Source organism: Pinus tabuliformis, chromosome J (genome assembly GCF_031772625.1).
Source record: "Pinus tabuliformis cultivar Carrire ecotype Pingquan chromosome J, CPIR1, whole genome shotgun sequence".
Classification (NCBI taxonomy): domain Eukaryota; kingdom Viridiplantae; phylum Streptophyta; class Pinopsida; order Pinales; family Pinaceae; genus Pinus; species Pinus tabuliformis.
In genome coordinates this window covers 977,034,317-977,049,388 of record NC_142295.1, presented here as the reverse complement: position 1 = coordinate 977,049,388, position 15,072 = coordinate 977,034,317, and positions in this window count along the sequence as shown.

Here is a 15,072-nt window from a genome sequence, read left to right as displayed (position 1 = left end):
AAACCTCTTTTTATATTTAGTCCATAACCCTCGTTCTATTTATGAAGGCTCAAGAAAGAGGTTTTATTTAAGTGAATCCTATGGGCCAAATACCATATTTGTAAAAGAGGTATGGTAAATTAATAAAAATATAAATAAACGAGAGGTATGGTAAAAAAATAAAACATTTTTTTATATTTACTCCATAAGTCACCTTATATTTACGAACACTCAAAAAATGGGTTATATTTAGGTGAAATCTATGGCCAAAATACTATGGGACAAATACCATGGACTAGATTGTTATTAATACCATGCAAAAAACCATTATTAACCCTAATATTAGAATTAATAAAGATAAAAATGGCACATGGTATTGACCCATGGTATTCACCAAAATGGCACATGGTATTGACCCATGGTATTGACCTGGAATGTAGCCTATTTAAATGGGGGAATTAAACCAGCATGTAGCCTATGCTAAGATTCACTAGGACTTTACAAAGTTTTATTATTTAGTGAAAGACTCGCCAAGATCTTACAAGATTTTATAATTGAGTAAAATATTCGCCATGCCTGGTGAGAGATTCGCCAAAAAATTATATATACATATTATATTATTGATAAAATCGCCTTCCATTTTTCCTATATACCATGGAGATTCGCCCATTTATTATATTTATAAATTTAGGGGGGGTTCTTAAAATTATCCCTGCCTAGACTATGTCTTCGAGAAATAAAGCGTTAATCAAAATATCAATCCAATCATAGTACTATATATCTAAGGTTTCAACAATATGCTCTTAGAAATACATGTCAAATTCTACTAGGGTTTGTTGCAAATCCTATAATTTATCATCAAAACTAAATCATATCAATAATAAAAAATAATATATTTCTAGGGTTCATTATCATGCCCTAGAATATCAATCTCTACTAGGGTTTTCTTACAAACCCTAGATTTCAAAAACTAAAACATGAATATCAATAATCAAGTTAGCATACTAGCATTTCATCTGTAGGGTTTCATTGTTATTTCCATATATCAATTTATTTATACGATTTCCTTGTAAACCCTAGATGAAAACATCAAATTCCAAAATTAGATAACAATTTTGACTAGGCTAGGGTTTCAATCATACCAAAGAATATACACGTAGATTTCTATTCCTAAGATCTTACTATAACTATTACAAGGGTTTTGTTTATAAACCCTAAAGAACTAGGGTTTTACCATAACATTACCAAAACCATAAACTTCAAAAGAATAGGTTTTCATCATATGTTCTAGACTTTATCAACAATCCCTAAGAAGACTAGGATTTCATAATCAACATTGACATACCCTTAACATCAAGAGGCTAGGGTTTTATAGTTAACCCTAAAGGTTAGGGTTTCATAAGTGTGATCAAACGACGAGAGATAGTATAACAATGGTAGATTCAATATAATGATTAATCACCCTAACAAGAATATTTATGATTCAAAACCCTAGACATAGAGATGTTAGTATTGTATAGTAAATTTCAAAGGAATAAAGAACATACGAGTAGTATGAACAAAACTTGTAGTTCAAGACATACCTTGAGTTGTTTTTAACAAACCTGGTAAAGTATCATTATGAAGAGCTTCCTTTGCAACAAAGCTTATTTCATGACTCAAATCTTTCCTTAGAAGTTTCCTCTATAACCTTTGTGTGTTATGCAAGCTTTCCTACCAAGGAAAATATAAATAAAACTGTTATTGCACCTAGAGGCGCTCTACAACCCAGTATAGTAGGGTAGATGTGTGGGCGTTAGATGTGAGATGTTAGATGTGTATAGGGTAGATGTGTAGGCTTGAGATGTGAGATATTTTTTAAATTCAAATTTTTTTATATTGTAATTTTGTTTTTTATTAATAAAATTACAGACAATTTTTTAGATAAAAGAAAATATAATATACATATCACATTAAAATATGTAACATATCAATAGTACTTATAAATTAACATCCATTTTACCATATAAATTAAAATAATGATTCCATGACCATCTTTAAATTTAATTAATAAGCATATAAAAATTCAATGTTTACAATATAACAAGATTTTTAATTTTCGACTTAGTCACCGGAGAATCCACAGTAAGAACCATTTTCTGCCAACGTTTCAAATCCCAACCGAGATCCATCATCAGGACAACTTGAATGCTTGATAGAAGAAGAGCTTATTTTAGGGTTAAATAGTAAGATTTTTAATCATGAATATTTACCATGGATATTATTAACTTCTAAATAGGATTTTTAAAATAGCATGGGCTAATTCCTAGAAGAGAAAGTTAGAGAGAGGGAGGGAAAGAGGGAGAGAGGGGGAGGAGGGAAGAAAATCATAATACCATGGGCCAATACTATGGTTTATGAATACCGTGGGTCATCTATGGTTTTGATTATTATGTTATGGACCTAGGATTTTAATTATTATGTTACAATACCATGGGACAATACCATGAATTATCAATACCACATGCCCGAAAACCATAAATTATTCCAAAATCAACATATTTTATAAATACTTTATTTTATTTTAATTTATAACATATTTTAATTAAATCTAAAAAAAAAGGTTATAATTACTTTTGAGGTATATCTAAACCCTCCATCCTCATGACTACTAAAAATATTCCCATAAAGATTAAATTGAGGTTTTAATAAATTAAAAATGAGAATACTTTTATATATACATATGTGAAATTTATATAATTTAAATAATATTATAAAGATTGAGGATAGATGCATGTTAACAAAGGATCAAAGCCAAGAGAGAAAGAAAAGTGACTAACAATCATAGAGGAAAGATAGTGCATGATTCTTTAAGTTTTTTATTATTGTATGTTATTTGACATGATTGATCCAAAATATAGGTTTAATATTTTACAATCAATTATGTTTATTTTTTTAATGTAGATACTTTCTTAAATAGAATACAATGGGATCATATTTAAGAGACAGTGAGTGAGATGGAGGGGGAATAGAGTGGGGGAGAGAGGCATAGAGGTGGGAGAGACACAAAGAGAGAGAGGAAGATAGAGAGGAGGGAGGAGAGAGGAGGAGAGAGGGAGGGAGAGAGATGGATTTAGAGGGTGAAAGAGAGGGAGGGAAGAACAAAGACATTGAGAGAAAGAGGTGGAGAGAGAGAGGAAGTGACAAGGGAGAGATGAAGATGGAATGAGGGAGAGAGGAGACGAGGCAAGAGAGAGAAAATAAGAGGATAGAGATAGGGGAAGAAGGGGAAGAGAGAGAAAGGGAGACATAGATATGGAGGAGGAGAAAGAGGGAGAGCGAGAAGGAGAGAGGGAGGAAGATAGTGACAGAGTTGGAGGGTGGAAAGAGAGAGAGATTTTGATAGGGGGAGAGAGAGGGAGGTGGGAGAGAAAGGGAGAGAAGTGGAGAGAAAGGAAGGAAAAGAGAGAGGAGAGAGAGATGGAGTTGGAAGGGGAAGAAAGACATAGAGAGAGAAAGGTGGAGAGGGAGAGGGAGTGATAAGGGAGAGATGCAGAGACTGTGAGGGAGAAAGGAGAGCAAGAGAGAGAGAGAGATATGGAGAGAGAGTGTGTATGTTTTTGGGGTGAGAAGGAGAGACAAGGGAAGATATAGATATATATGGAGGAGGGAGAGAGGGTAGGAGAGAGAGGCAAAGAGAGGGGGGAAGAGAGATATATATGGAGAGATAAGTGGGAGAGAGAGACAGAGACAAAGAGAGAAGGGGAAGAGAGAGAGAGAGATAGAGATGGATAAATAGATATGGAGAGATAAGTGGGAGAGAGAGACATAGACAAAGAGAAAAGGGGAAGAGAGAGAGGGAGAGAGAGAGAGATAGAGATAGATAAATAGATATGGAGAGAGATTATGTATGTTTGGGGGTTGAGATAGAGATAATGGGAGATAGAGATATAGATGGAGGGGGTAGAAAGGGAAGAAGAGAGAGAGAGAGAGAGAGAGAGAGAGAGAGAGAGAGAGAGAGAGAAGGAAGAGATAGAGATGGAGGGGGAGAGATAGATATATAGATAGATATGGAGAGAGAGTGTGTATGTTTGTGGGATGATATAGAGAGATAAAGAAGGAAAGACAAAGTGAGATAGATATATAGATGGAGGGGTCGAGAAGGAATAAGAGAAAGACAGAGAGAGGGAGGGAGAAAGAGATATAGGGAGAGATATAGAGAGAGAGAGAGAGAGAGAGAGAGAGAGAGTGACATATGTTTAGGGGGCTGATATAGAGAGACAAATACGAAGAGATGGAGGGAGGTATAGATATAGATGACAGGGGGAGAGGGGAGAAGAGAAAGATAGAGAAAGGGAGGGAGAGGCAGAGAGAGAGATATAGGGGAGAGAGGGAGGGGGAGAGAGAGAAGGAGAGAGAGAGGGATATAGACACAAAATGGAAGGTGGAGAGAGAGGGAAGAATAAAGGGAAACACAAAGACAAATAGAAACATAAAAGTTAGATCTAGAAATTCATGAATATTTTGGTTTTTTACTAAAATAATTGTTTATTTCTAATCCTATTTGATCGCTTGCACTAGATGCAATGATTTCATTGCATATGTCGATTTCTAATCCTATTTAATACCATACACTAGATGCATTGATTTTAGTGTAGATGTTGATTTCTACTCTTATTTGATTGCTTGCACTGGATGCATTGGTTTCAGTGTAGATATTGATTTCTAATGCTATTTGATCGCTTTCACTAGATGCATTGATTTCAGTGTATATGTTGATTTATAATCCTATTTAATACCTTACACTAGATGCATTGATTTCAGTGTAGATGTCGATTTCTAATCCTATTTAATACCTTACACCATATGCATTGATTTCACTATAGATGTTGATTTCTACTCCTATTTGATTGTTTGCATTGGATGCATTGGTTTCAATGTAGATATTGATTTCTAATTATGTTTGATTTCTTGCACTAGATGCATTGATTTTAGTGTAGATATTGCTTTCTAATCCTATTTGATTGCTTGCACTAGATGCATTGACTTTAGAGTATATGTTGAGTTCTAATCCTATGTGATTGTTTGCACTAGATGTAGTGATTTCAGTGTAGATGTTGATTTTTGATTTGATGCAACTAGATGTATGATGTACATTAATTTCAAAGTAATTAGACTAATAATGTGCATTGATTTCAGTGTAAGCACATTTTCCCCCTCCATCTATATCTCTATCTCCCATTGTCTCTTCTTCTTTATCTCTCTATCTCACCCCCCAAACATACACTCTCTCTCTCTCTCTCTCTCTCTCTCTCTCTCTCTCTCTCTCTCTTTAACACTTCTCTCTACATATCTATATCTCTTCCTCCCTCCTTGTCTTTGCCTCTCTCTTCTTCTCTCTCTCCCTGGTTCCATCTATATCTCTGTCTCACCTTGTCTCTCCTTATCACCCCCAAAACATACACACTCTCTCAGTGTAAGCACATAAAAATTATTCATGATGTGCATTGACTTATGTGTTACAATAATTCAACAATAAATACAATACTTGAATTTTCATCCTAAATAAAATGTTCACTTACCCAAAATGTTTGCTTCCTAAAGCTGTAAACTATTTGTAATTGGTTACATTCTTATTATTCCCATTTTCCATCATCCAACATTGTTAATCACTTTGCATTCAAATGAGGTAATAGAGAATAACTACCATTGAAAATTATTTAGGGTTTAACACTCCATAAGTCACAATGAATGACTTTGGAGAAAACTCTATTAATATTGGAGAGAAACAAAGACAAGGTATGATGTTTACTGCAGTAGCTCTAGTTAAATATTTGAATGGTCTGTGATTTCAACTGCTCTTTTCATATGATCAATATGAGAAAATGACAAAACTAATATGTGTGACAATAAGAACAATATTAGAAAATAGTTTCAAATTGATAGCAATGAATATTGTTTGCGATGGACTATACACTTATTATTCACATTTTCCATCATTCAACATTGTTACATTGTCACTTTGCACTCAAAATTTTTATTTCATCATTTTTCATCATTCAAGTTACTAACAGTCTCATCTAAAAAAACTGAGGTAACTAAGAAAATTTAAAATTAAATTGACCAAATTAATCTTAGACATATTTAGCATATTTAAAATGATCAAAATAGTTAGATGTTCAACAAATTTTGTATATTGAAACTAACCTAGATCCATGTTAAAACCATATCTATCAAGCGCTAAGAGGGATCAAATATCTCAAGGTGCAAACCTTTCCTTAATTTTGCACTCAAAAAAGAGGTTTGCACCTCGAGAGATTTGATCCCTCTCGGTGCTAGATAGATCTAGGCTAGTGAGTATACAATACAAAGAAATCTCGATATGAGGAGGAAACCAAACATGAAAGATGAAACAAAGAACAATGCACTTATCTTTTGGTAAAATGGTGAAGGGTCCCTCTTAATCTAGTTCTATTGAGATATAACCACAACATAAACAATCCAAAAATGTTCTAACAAGATATATTAGATCTACAAACTCTAAAAAAAAAGAAAAAAAAAAAGTAGAAGGATATGCAAGTGATAGCATCCTTAAGAGACTTTAGAAAATAAGCCTTCGACTTCACATTCTTCAATCTAGTTTTTCTTAGGTGGAGCTTCATCAGCCACATTTGCATGTTCTCTTTCTCTCTTCTTATTTGATCTTGGATTTTCAAAACATTGACTTTTGTAGTGTCCCATCTTATGACAATTGTAGTATTCAATCTTTGATTGATCAAGTTTCTTCTTTGGTCCTTTAAACTTCTTGGCTCCCTTCTTCTTGTGATGAGCAGAGTAGGCATTTGAATTGTTGTTTTCTTTATCCTCCTTTTCGTCACTTACTAATGAGATGTGAGCTTCTTCTTGACTACATGCATTCCACATTTGTTCAAAGGTTGGTGTATCCTTCCAACTGCTAATTCCTGATGCAAAAGAGCTCCAAGATTTTGGTAGACCTAGTAGTGCAACAATCACAAGTTCTTTCTCTAGTACAATTTCACCAATAGCTTGGAGTTTATATTTTATTCAAGAGATCCTTACAAAATATGATGATATAATATCATCTTTTATCATCTTTATTGTTCTTAGTTCATTTTTGAGACTAGTTATCTAACCAATGTTCTTGATGGTAAATAGCGTGGAAAGGGCTTCATACATTTCTTATGAAAATTCTAGATTATATATGTATGGGATTAGATTGTCCTTCACTCCATCTATTATTAGATTCATAGCCAAGATGTCAGTTTCCCTATACTTTTCCTTTCCTAAATCATCTGTAGTTTTCTTAACGTTTCCTTGAGCAAAATCCAAAATTGTATGCTTAGCAAGAATAAGATCCATTGTCTTCTTCCATGCCTTGTAGTTGGAGGCTCCTTCTAGCTTATTTTCAGTCTTCATTGTCATGTCTTGTGTTCTTGATATATTTAGTAGACCTTCCTCTTATTATATGATCCTTATCCTTTGACCCTATTAGTAGATATTCAAGCTGCCTTTTTCCTTCCTTCTTCACCTTAGATCTGATACCTGCTAGAAAATAAAAAAGGCATTAAGATTTCCTTATATTGATAATTACATGAGATATTCTTGTAGTCTTATTAAATTTTATTATGTTCTTTTATTATCTTCTTTTCAAAAGCAATCATCAAATCAAAACATGAAGATCAACGACACTAGATGTAGGCACTCAGTAAGGTCTAAAACCCCTATATAGGGGGGAACTCAGCCAAACTCTTCCACTAGTAAATCATATTGAGATATACCAAGACCTTAGACTAAAATACCTTCCTCCTCCACCAAGTCAACCTTCCAAGATGATTCTGCAAACTTCAATAGTCTCTTCTTGCCTTCCAGCTTCAACCTAGCAACAACACAAAATTTTCAGCCCCCAGCTTCCAAAATTTCGGCCTTATTGCTGATCTGAAATTTCGGCTTCCCCAACAACCCAGAAACTTCGCATGTGTGGTAGTAGAGAGAGAAAATTAGACTTCTTTTGCTTAACAAATACTTCCTTCTACTTCACTAGGTTTTTCTCCTCCTTCTTAGGGATTTCACTCTCTTTTCTTCCTCCAGCTACTGTAGATCGAACTTTCTTGAGATGTGCTCCAAATGAGGTTGAGTTGTTTCCCTTATAGTGGATTCTACTTTGTAATTAGGTTGATTTCTCCAGGTTGAGGCCGAATTGGTCGAGGAGGCCTAAAAGACCCAATTTACATCAAAATAAATGTCTCCTTTGATAGATAAAGCCCAAGAAGGGTCTTTTACATAATGACAAGGACACAGACCCTTGACATAGACCCTAAAAGCTTACAATGGAGGCTTTGACCTAAAAATCATTGACCTAAGCATGAAACCCATGCTTTAATAATTCAAATTATTTTATAATAAGATTTCTTTTTCTTTCTTTCGACAAATACATTACATCATGACTCAAATACAATTATGAAGATCGAGCGAGACTAGTTACATTTTTCAACACTATTCTAGTGATGTTTTTTGGGATAAATGGTATGTCCTGCCATTGTTATTAGTATTTTACTGGTAGTGGGCATTTGATTTTGTCTCATTACTCTTCCTATCCTCACATTCTTCTACTTGTTCTAGGATGGTTGTTAGAAAATAGTTTGTATCTGCGGTATCTTAATAATATCGACCCTCCAATACTGTTTCTATGAGTTGTCATTGTGTGGAGAATTATTATAGGGGGAGATAGTCTATCCCTAGTTCGAACGTACCCTCCTTCTAGCTCGAGTTGGTTCTTGGTTGGTCAACTATTAGTTTGGGTCTCCAAGTAGTCCAGGCCATGAGTCCACATTACATCTATCTTGGTACAACATCTTGAGAGTCCAAACCACAAGGTTGTTTGTTATTGGATGAAGATGCAATGCCAACACATGCATAGTAGGTATGGAGGAGGAGGTCGCCACCCTAGGCTCACAATAGAACTGAATAATAAGCCCAAGAAGTTGCTGATACTTTCCAATTAGTAGTCCCCCTTGACACTTAGGAGAAAATTCATAGTTTGGAGTCCTATGTTGTCCATGACAAACAAATGTTTTCTAAGTCTCAGATTTTTGAAGATGTTACCACTTGGATTCCTGACCCATGGCATACCCGAGGATGAAGGAAGCATTATTATGGAGCCTTGACCTTGTATTGGAAGATGAAGACCTTGCTTGGCTGGATTTTGATGGACAAGTAGGTAGAAAGGCATAATATTTTTTCTAGTTTGGAGGATGTCAAAAGGGCACAACGCAATCAAAAGTTTTGCTTAGAGAGGATTGCAGAGAGGCTTGCACATTGAGCTACATTTCCATTATGGACTGACTTCATGTGTTCCTCTTGGAATAAGTGCTAGAGATCCAACTCTAGTCACCTCTTCAGGTACTTGAGTCCACATGTTTCTCTCCGGTTTTTGTTTTTACAGTACTTTCATAGATAGTCTATTTATACTAGAAATACTGATACTCCTTGAGTTTTGGACTAATTATTCTATAAATAGGAGGTAAAAAATATATGGTTTCCTACTAAACATATTTTGAGACCACCTACCCAATAATAAATAAGATAATAATACTTGATAGATATTTATAATTTACTTAATATTTTGAGAAAATACAACTTAAACTGACAAATATATATATATATATATATATTCTAAAAATATAAATCTTTTAAAAACTTTCTTCTTACTTCAACATGAAAAAGATTTTAGAATTAATGCTAAAAAAGTAACTCATTTTAATATGATAATTAAATTAAAAATATCAAAAAACCTTTAAAATTCTATTTTATAAATTTTAGATATATTTATTTTTCACCATTTCAATACTCAACATACATAATAACAAATTCATTAATCCAAATCCAATTTGGGAGCCAGAACTCAATTCATACCCATGTAAATAATTGATTGCATTCATTAAATATTCAATTTTAAGCATAACTTCAATTCTGGATGACAATCGCTTAATTTCAATTATTTAAAACAAAATAAACCCAGGAAAATCTATATTACAAAGTAATTAGAAATACCATTTTATGATTAATTATTATTATTATGAAATGGGGGGAGGATGGAGCGAAGGGAGCCGAGTTTAGGAACTGGCGAGGGTTTCTGAAGCATTAGGGTTAACAACGGAGAGGCAGAAAGAGAAGCAACAATTGAGATAAGGGCAGGGGACGAGCATCCTGCGTGCAACCAAGCCAACGATAGCACAAAAGAGAGAAGGGTAGGTTCATAAATCAAGGAGGAACTGAAAGGAGCCATGGCAGGGGATCCAGGGAGGGGAGAGATCCCCTCCTACAAGAACGTAACGGCGGGAGAAGCAAGTGGAAGCAGACTACGAAGAGAATCAAAGGAAGACAGTAGGGATGCGCCAGTGATGGGAAACCAATGGCAAACAAGATTAGGAGGCAGATGCCTTCCCAGAGCCCTGAAAAAGCCGAGGTTTGTGATCCTGAACAATAAACTTGAAGAGTATAGATGCTACATGAGGGACCACGCCCTAATATGTAAGTTTGTAGGGTTCTGGCCAGCTGAAAAAGACCTGGCGAAGTGGATACAACAAAGATGGAAACTGAAAGGACATATAGATCTGAAGCTGGGGGCAAAGGGCTTTTTTATAGTGATATTTGCTAATCTAGAGGACAAGGAAAGAACCTTTGAAGGGGGTCCGTATTTCATGAATAACGCAGGTTTATTCATGAGGCACTGGGAAGACTGTTACAACCCAGACCAATAAAAGATGTTGGCAGCACCCATCTGGGTTAGATTGTTTGGTTTACCAATAGAGTTTTGGGACCCCGAGATCCTGGAAGGAATAGGCAATACAATAGGGTCATTTGTCAAAGTAGCAGAGACCACAAAGAGAGGGTTTCCAGGAAATCCCAATAAAAAGAAGGTCTGGGAAAGAAACGGTAAGAAGGCCACAAACCGCCAAAACAACGCCAATAGAATGTCAAAACAAGTTCAATGTACTCCAGGAAGAAGAAGGAGAGATGGAAAAATAAGAAAGCACAGAAGAACCCATGGATTCTACCAAAGATGCAAAGGAGATAGAATCAAACCAAGGAAACATGGAAAAAGAAGGGATAGAGGGGAACACAGATATATCAATAGAACAATCACAGATGGAGATTGATCCTCAAAAGGAGAATGGAAATGATGAGGAGCGAGTAATGAAAAGGTTGTTACAGGACTGGAAGAACTTGGATGAGAGGTTCATCCCGGAAGAGCAAAAACAGTTATACAAAGAGATGTTCCAGAAATACAAGGAGAAGAAGGGAACCCTTCTGACAAGTCAACTGGAACAAACAGGAACGCAGGGAACACAAAGTATGGGAACGGGCAGTTCTGGCAAAGGAGGTAGGAAAAGAGGAAGACGGCCAATGAGCGAAACTATTCAGGTGGTAGGGGAAACTCTGGTAAACTCAGGTAGAGTCATACCTCTCTCAGAGGTATTTCAACAACCATCCAAAAAGTTATAAATGATTGTCACAAGCTGGAACATCAGAGGTCTCAACAGTAAAGGAAAACAGAGGTATCTGAAGGATAGGGTGAAGAAAGACAAACCTAGTATAATGATAATCCAAGAGACGAAGATCAGCTCTCAAAAATTAGAAGAGATAATGAGAAAATACAAGTTACACTATGAAGTCATGGGTCAAGATGCGACAGGCACAGCAGGAGGATTGGCAATCCTGTGGAACCCAAAGGAGGTGCAATTCAAAAATTGGGTCAACCTCCCCCGAATCCTCTCAGGCTCATTCAGAATGATAGGGTCATCTCAGTGGATACTCATCACCGGAGTCTATGGGTCACACATCCCAAGGAACGCAAAAATTTCCTTAAAAACATGCAAACGATCCACAGGATCTTCCCTGGGATTTCGTGGATTGGAGGAGGAGACTTTAATATGATTAAAACTCTAGGAGAAAAGAGAGGAGGAATAAGTAGACCGGACCAAGACATGGAGGCTTTCAGTGAAATGATAACAGAGCAAAGATTGGTAGATATTCCGACGATTAATGGGGTCCATACTTGGAACAATAGAAGGGGAGGCAAGAATCAAATAGCATCCAGATTAGATAGATTCTTAGTATCAGAACAGATCTTAAACAGGGATGTTTTCGTAGAGGCAATGATTCTACCTGCCATGGGCTCTGACCATTGGCCTATTAGATTGGAGATAGATATTAAGAAGAACCCCTACAAATGCCCATTCAGGTTTGAGGCTTTCTGGCTCAGGAATAATCAGTTCATGCCGAAGGTAGAGGAATGGTGGACCTAGAGTCAACAAAGAGGGAGATGTAAGATGCATACCTTTCAGCTAAAGCTCAAGGAACTCAAAGGGAAAATAAAAAATGGAACAAGGAAGAGTTTGGGAACATTTTAATGGAGAAGCAAAGATTAGAGCGGAAAATGGAAGAGCTACAACAGAAAATTATAGCAGAAGGACATTAGTCAAGTAGAGGAACGGAGAAAACAGGAAGAAATTCTATGGAGACAAAAGTCCAGGATAAACTGGCTCCGCGATGGAGAAAGGAACACAAAGTTCTTCCACCAAGCCATGGTTCAACACAGGAAAAGGAACAAAATATTCTCTATTTTAAAAAAAGAAGGGCAAAGAATAACAGAACATGAAGGAATTGAACAGGTTTTAGTTGAGTATCACAGAGATCTGCTGACAGAACCATGAGCCAATAGAGAGGAGGAAATAGGAAGGATCTGCAATGAAATTCCCAAGATAATAACTGAAGACCAAAATAAAGCTTTGATGAGGGCAGCAACACTGGAAGAAGTGGAGAAAACAGTAAAAGGAATGAAGAAAAATAAAGCCCCAGGACCGGATGGATTTATGGCGGAATTTTATCAAGCAGGTTGGCATTTCCTTGGACAAGATATTCTGGAGGTGGTTGAGAAGTCTCGTAGACAGCAAAAGGTATGGCCGAGTCTCAACTCTACCCTGTTTACTCTTATTCCTAAATCGGCTAAATCTGAGAACGCCCAAGGTTTTCGCCCAATAGCCCTTTGTAATGTAATTTATAAAATTATTTCTACCTTGATGGCTAAAAGACTGAAGCCAATTCTTTCTAACATAATCTCCCCGGAACAAACTGGTTTTGTGGAGGGGAGACAAATCCTAGATGGGCTGGTAGTAGCCCAGGAAGTGATCCATTCCCTAAAACAAAAAAAGGAGAGAGGAATGATGATAAAGCTGGATCTGTCAAAAGCCTACGACCGCCTAAACTGGAACTTCCTCAAGGCAACTCTCAGGGCATTTGGTTTTAGTAACAGATGGATAGACTGGATTTACAACATGATATCAACGCCTAACTTCTCTATTCTGCTGAATGGGACGCCAACTACGACTTTCAACGCCACTAGAGGATTAAGACAGGGGGATCCCTTATCTCCCTTCTTGTTCATTATGGCGGCAGATGGTCTGGGAAGATACTTCAAAAAAGAGATGAGGGAAAGAAAGATCAAGGGACTAAGATTATGGGGAAACAACTTGCCTATCACCCACCAGCAGTTCGTAGACGATATCATGCTCTTCTGTGAGGTCTCCCTAAAGGAAGTGAAGAGAGTGAAAAGGATTTTGGATCTGTTCATGGAAGCCTCGGGGATGGAAATCAATAAAGACAAATCATGCACATTTATCTTCAACACCCCAGAGCCGATCAAAGCCCACTTGACCAGAACGTTGGGCTTTAGATCTGGAGAGCTACCAACAAAGTATCTGGGAAATCAACTAGCTCTAAACCCTATAAGAATAGAAAATTGGCATCAAACAATAGACAAACTCAAGAACAGACTTGAGAATTGGTCCTTCTGATCGCTAAATATAGCAGGAAGACTTGTGCTCCTGAAATCAATTCTCCAGGCCATTCCAATATATCCTCTATCGGTGATGGCAGCCCCAAAGGAGTTTGCGCAAAAATGAAGGAAATATTTGGAAAATTCATATGGGGAGGTCCCAAACAGGAAAAAAAATGGGCCCTAGTGTCGTGGAAAGGTATATCCAAACAAAAAGATAAAGGAGGACTCGGTCTCGGGGACCCGGCATTTTAAACCAAGTCCTAGGGGCAAAGCTATGGTGGAGGTGGATGAGGGGAGGAAATGACATATGGAAACAAATATGGACTCAAAAGTATAACATGCCCTCAACAACAGAAGATATCCTCAGAGTGGAAGAGGTCCCAAAAGGATCTTCAATCTGGGACCTAGCGAGCCAAAACAGAGATATTATAAGCAAATATGCCTTCTGGGAAATCAGGAACGGAAGTATAGCTAAATTTTGGGAGGAGGCATGGAAACAAATGAATAGAATGGCTGATATTCAAGTTTTGCAAAACACTTACCAGAAGGCAGTAATGGAGGGATTAAAGGTTGTTAAAGATTACTGGAAAGAAGAAGAGCTAGATGAGACTTGGCGAATCTGGAGGAAACATGAAGAGTGGGACTATAATATCGATCGAGACCAGAAAGAGATACTGATAAAAGAGATGGATTCAAGAAGAATTAAAAATAGAACGGGACCAGATATTCTCAGATGGGGAAAATCTACAAGAGGAACCTTTACAGTCAAAGAAGCTTACTATTTAGCCACTCGACAAGAAGGAGAAGAGGAAGCCTTAGATTGGAAACAAATATGGAGGAATAAGTGGTGGCCGAAAGTAACAGTGTTTGCATGGCTAGTAGGGAAAGGAAGAATCCTGACGTGGGACAAGCTATAGAAAAGAGGCTTCCAGGGTCCCCCCAGATGCAGCCTATGTAAAAAGGAGAATGAGACTCAGGAACACCTCCTGAACTCCTGCCCCTACGCCCAGCATCAATGGGATGAGGTCAGGAACCTCTTTGGAAAATCTAATAGGGACCCTATGGATATAAAGCAGACCATATTTCAATGGGGAAAGGGTCAATTTTCATGCTCTGTAGTAAGGAGAACATGGAGTTTAGCTGTAGGTTTCATCATCTGGCTTCTATGGAAAGAGCGAAATCAAAGGATATTCTAGGAAAAAAACAATCCACCAGGAAAGATTTGGGAAAAAACACAAAAATTAATAAGAGAA